The sequence below is a fragment of the Equus quagga genome, chromosome 20, assembly GCF_021613505.1.
Source record: "Equus quagga isolate Etosha38 chromosome 20, UCLA_HA_Equagga_1.0, whole genome shotgun sequence".
NCBI lineage: Eukaryota > Metazoa > Chordata > Mammalia > Perissodactyla > Equidae > Equus > Equus quagga.
In genome coordinates this window covers 15536155-15542154 of record NC_060286.1, presented here as the reverse complement: position 1 = coordinate 15542154, position 6000 = coordinate 15536155, and positions in this window count along the sequence as shown.

The window sequence follows — 6000 nt, the reverse complement described above, 5'->3', positions numbered from 1 at the left end:
ACCTATATTTGCTATGTCTGGATGGAGAAAAATATTTTTACTGGATTTATACAAACAAGTGTGATTTTTAATACCAAATACCATTTTGGACTTATTCTAATTTCAAACTTGACTTAATTCAATATTAACTACACACCAAAGCCAAACTTATTTCCATTCTATATGAAAATGCCATAGATATCATTGTGATTTCTAATCTTGCTTTGAGATCTGACAAACTCTTACATGTAAATACAGTTTTCTTATAAGGGGGTAACAGAATTTGCAGCAAAAATTAATTATGAATTACTTGTTTCATCTTTGAGTGTATACATGTGTACAACTCTGTCTTCTTCAGCTAAAAATATAAATTTAGACATGTTGAGAATAGAAAGCTTCCCCCATTATTCCACAGCTCCTCAGGAGCTTTATATTTGCTGTGTCTTATGTAAACCGTAACATGTACTACGTCACTTTTCACTGTGTATTACAATTTTGGTTCACACGGCTATTCTTTACCCACCCACAACTGATAACTGAATGAATAAATAAAAATGAATAGATGAATGAATACTGAGAAGATAAATTGTTTCTTTGAGTGATTTGTCCATGAATCAGACAGAGAATCTCAGGTTTGTGTACGGCATATTAAAAACAAAGCCCTGGGGCTGGCCCCGTGGCTGAGTGGTTAAGTTTGTGCACTCCGCTGCAGGTGCCCCAGTGTTTCGTTGGTTCGAATCCTGGGCGCGGACATGGCACTGCTCATCAAACCACGCTGAGGCAGCATCCCACATGCCACGACTAGAAGGACCCACAACGAAGAATATACAACTATGTACTGGGGGGCTTTGGGGAGAAAAAGGAACAAAAAATTAAAAAAAATAAAAACAAAGCCCTGAATGCTAGCACATATATAATATGGTTTTCCATTATACATGGGTATACTGTATATCCAAATAGTATATGCATTGATACTCTTCATTTGCGTATCACTTGGGAATAACTTATGGCATGGACCAGTGACATGAGAAAAGACACTTTATTACAAAGTCTATCGTTTCAAACCTTTTTTCTATTTTTATTTGTCTACTGGTGAATTTTTTATCTTCTTTTAATCTGAATATGTGAAATGACACTGAATCTTACACTTGGACACCCACAGGAAAGTAAAGAATCAGCTCACATTATATTTTAGTTTCACATAAAGCCATACACACAAGGACAGAGATCTGTGAAGAAAAGTGTCATGTTATTGGTCAGAAAATGGAATATGAACCCAGAAATGTTCTTCCTACCAATAAATATTTGGTAAATGTTAGTATAAAATATACTCTAAAATGGCCCTAAGAAAATAAAATTATTTCTTTATGTCCACATATTTTAGATGTAGAACTAAATAAAATGTAAACTGCAGGGAAACTCAGCAGGGGATAATTATTGGAGAAAACAAAGAGCATAATTACTAGGAAGGCAAGCCTGGTATCAGAGTTACCAGGCAACCAATCCCAAGAGAAAGTAACATGAAAGTGGATTGGGAGATAAAGTCATCCAATTTTCCAAATGCCTGGGCAAATTAGGTGTCTGAGAAGAAGTGGAAATGAACACGTTATCATTTCACGGAGGCTCAAGAAAATTTCCTAACAAGTCAGCCGAGAGAGGATGAAGAGAAGGGAACTATTTGCAGACATAGACGTTATTAACCATTTCCTGCCTTCTCACTACTCACCTACTCCCCTCCAACTAAAATCACATTAACCACTAATTGGCAGCATGTGCAGAATAAAGTTTCTCTCCCCATTCTAATCTTGCTTACACATGAATAGACTTTTCCAGATAAATGCGTGTGTGTGTGCATGCACATTTGCTCTCTTGTGTATTATAAGCTGAGGGTGTGAATGAGGGAAGGAAGAGAATAGCTTTCAAAGTTTCCAGGTAGAATGACTTCCAAGGTCTCAAAGAAAAATATCCCGTGCAGTTCTGGAATCTGTGAGATGCTCCATGTTGTAGTGGTTCAGGATGTGGAGTTGTGGCTTAGGGTGGGAGATAAAGCTGAAAGGAAATTGGGGCCCACTTACACTTCATCCTGTGGGCAGAAAATAGAGAGTCAGTAGAGATTTAGAACAAGAAAACACTTTTTAAAGAAAAATTCCTCTAGCAACAACGTTCAGGCAAGACAGAATGGGTGTTGGGATTAAAAGAGATGCAGAGGAGGAGCCTGATACAAGAGAGGTGCCTGAAGAGAATGGACAAGATTTGCTAGATTAGATGTGGGCAGTAAGGAAGAGAAGAGGCAAGGTTTCTTAGCTAAGACCAAAAACACAGGCAGGAATGAAAATCTTTCAGTCTGGGATGCAGAACAGCAAGCTGGAGCTGTCAAGTAGACAGTTGCAAATATGTTCCTGGAACTCAAGAGAGAGGTCTGGATTAGGCTGCTTTGTAAATCATGATAACACGGATAGAAACTGAAGCCATAGTGTGGATTAGATCATCTAGAGAGGAGAGTAAAAATCAGGAAGATAGAAAAGACAAGGCCTGGAATTTAGGATTAGAGAATTTGTGGGTAAAAGAGAGAGAGAGAAGCCAATGTAAGAGATAGAAGAGGCATTGTCTGAGAGGCAGCAGAAATACTAGAGGAGGGTAGTGCCATGGAGATCAGGAAAAGACAGTTTTGAGAAGTTGAGGGTGTCAAAGAATATCAAATATCAAAGAAAAGGTGTTATATAGAACATGTTCTCTGAGAACAAGGCATTTAACTTAGAAGTTAATAATAAAAAGATAAAACAAAAAGACAAAATTCCATATATTTGGAAGTTTAAAAAACTTACTTATAAGTAACTCATATGTCAAAGAATAAATTGAATTAAAACTTAACCAACTGTTAGAACGAATAATCATGAAAACACTATGCATCAAATCTTGAGGTATACAATGAAAATGTTTCTTCAAGGAAAATTTATAGCCTTACATGCTTCTTTAAGAAATGAATAGAGGCTGAAAATTAATGAGCTAAATGTTCATCTCAATAATTTAGGAAAAGAACAAAGCCAAAGAAAGTAGAAGGAAATAAGTAATAAAAATAAAAGCAGAAATAAATTACATAGAAAAAGACATCATGGAGCAAGTTAATAAAGCTAAAAGTTGTTCTTTAAAAAAACAATCAAATTAGATAAACCTTTGGTGACATTAATCATAAAAAAAAGAGAAGGAAAAATTACTAAAAATTCGGGACATATGTGAAGATATAGCCTAGATTAAAACAACAATATGAGAACACTGTGAACAATTTTATGACTAATAAGGTTTGGGAATTATTAAATTATTACTTTCTTTCCTGTATTCTAGTTTAGGAAACTATCTAATCCTTTACTTGCAGGTCCCCAAGAGTCAAGTAACATCTACCAGCAAATTTCCAAGCTATTGCCACAGCAACCCACTTCCCAAGGTTTACTGGGATTGTCACTTGAGATATAGCAATTGACTTTCAGCGTCACTTCTGGGACCCTACTTGCCATACCAGTAGTTAGTCAAGGATCTTCCTTGTGATACTGTCTTTGCTTCACTCCAGAATTAGCCAAACATCTCAGGGGCATATTCAACCCAATCAGTGTGAGGATCGTTAGCCATCTTGAATGCCATACTGGCGTCTGATCAACTGAGTCGACCTTTGCCATTGCTAATGGGATCTTATTTGAGGTTTAGTTCTACACAAGCTCACAGACACTTGACAATTAACCTGCGATGAGAACAAAATTCCGTAAGAGGTTCTTGGAGGGAAGATGATTCTATTTCTCCTGGGCTAAGCTTATCAGTGCGCTATGTCTGGGATTCTAGGGTTGAACTCTTAGTGATCAAATTTTTTGTTTTCCTAAGGTGAACAGCTGCCTTCAGAGGTAACTGCCCCAGGTCAGGTTTTGGCATTTGCCATGCAGGGGTGGTGAAGATTTTCTCACAACCCTTAAAATACAAAATATTTGGTACCATATCTCCCTCTGGACCACTGGGGCTACTCTCACAGGTTCCAGGGTAACTTTTGAAAGATATCTCCTAGGTAATTCTGAGGTGATTTTCTGTCCTGGTCTGTATGATGAAGTAGCTGGCTTTTTCCTCACTAAATAAGAGAGAAAAAAATCCCACACAAATTTAATATTAGCTAGAACACTTTTCTGGTAGGATACCACACAAAACATAACTATGTATTTTTCTTTTTATTCTGTGGATTTCCAGAACATTAGCATAAATGAAGTTGTTGTTTGTTCTGCATTGTTCTAAGATCAAGAGAAATTTTGTTTTTCTTTATAACTTCCCATAAATCTTTTTCCAATGAACAATCTCATTACATTTCATTTATTATTGAATTCCAGAAGTTTATTATTGATCTGAGGGCCATTTTATCATCCATTCATTTATACACAATTTGTTCAATTGTGTGTGCTCAAATACTTGTTGAGCACCTGTTACACGGAAGACAGCTCGCCAGGGACTAGGTAAATACCATCAAGCAAACACATACATGAGCAAGTCCTCATGTAGTTTACAGTCTAGAGAATTTCTTTTTAGAAAAGTCTAAATTCAGGCCCTAGAGTTATAGAGGTATCCCTTTAAGGAAGGGCACACATTTCTGTATGTAAAGAAGGGGGATAACATTATGTGTGTAAATTTAGCATATTGGAAAGAATGCTACAGAAAGTGAAACGCAGTAATGAGGAACAGTGTGTCAAGCATTTAAAAGGATCCTGTTTGAGGAAAAGCTGTTTATCTGGACTGTGACCATATGGAGGAAGGTGACTACTGTGCATTATCAATTATCCATGAGCACCATTTCCTTTAACCAATCAGAAATAATTGCCACCCTCTTATTGCAGAGCTTCTTGTTTTTCTCTTTCACTTGTACACTCACACTTGCATATCAAAAGATGTAAGTCCCCAAATCACAAAACCTCAAAAGGCCACATTGTACGTAGGGGAGACAGGTACAAATTTTTAGCATATCCTACAGAAAAGGAGGGTAGATACACCAGCATAAATGATTTTATAACAGAGGTAGTACGTAGCAAGAATTTTTATTTGTGTGTGTGTATACGGGTGTGTGGTTTAAAACAATAAAACCTTATTTCTTGCTTTTGTTAAGGTCCAGTGCAGGTCAGTAGGGTGGCTTGACACCTGTGGTTGGTCATTCAGAGACCCTTGCTCCCTTCATTTTCAATCCATGGCCTCAAGTCTCTCTGACATCTAGCTGGTGGATGCAGAGGGAGAAAGTGGAAAAGGCACCAATGCCTTTAACCACCTTGGCCTGGAGATAACACTCCTCCCTTCCATTCATAGTCCAGTGATGGGAACCAGCTATGTAGCTCCATGTAGATGTAAGGGGAGTGGGAAATGTAGATTAGCTCTGTACTCAGGTAGATAATAAGTTTATGAGCAGCTAGCTCATCTACCTCATTCAGTTTCCTCATTTGCAAAATGGGAGTAATAATAGCTTGTGCCTCATAAAATTGTGAAGGAAAACATTCATCAAAGTGCTCAGCACAGTGCCTGATCCATAATATGTGGCTCAATAATCTGCAAATAATGTTGACATCCATAAGCAAATTTCCAATTAGATCTAATACCTTTGTGGCATTCTACTCCTTAAAATCTTTAATAGCTTCTCATTTCCTTTGAATAAAAAATAAATTATTTACCCAAGCTGAACAGAAAAAAGAAAAAAGAATTAGACAAAATGAGAACAGTCTAAGAGAACTCTGGGACAATATCAAGTGTGCTAACATTTGGATTATAGGTGTCCCAGAAGGAGAAAAGAGAGACAAAGGGGCAGAAAATTTATCTGAAGAAATGATAAATGAAAATTTTCCTAACCTAAGGAGGGAAACAGACATCCAAGTACAGGAAGCACAGAGAGCTCCAAACAAGATAAGCCCAAAGAGGCCCACACCAAGACATATTATAATTAAAATGTCCAAAATTAAAGATAAAGAGAGAATCCTAAAAGCAGCAAGAGAAAGGCCACAAGTGACATACAAA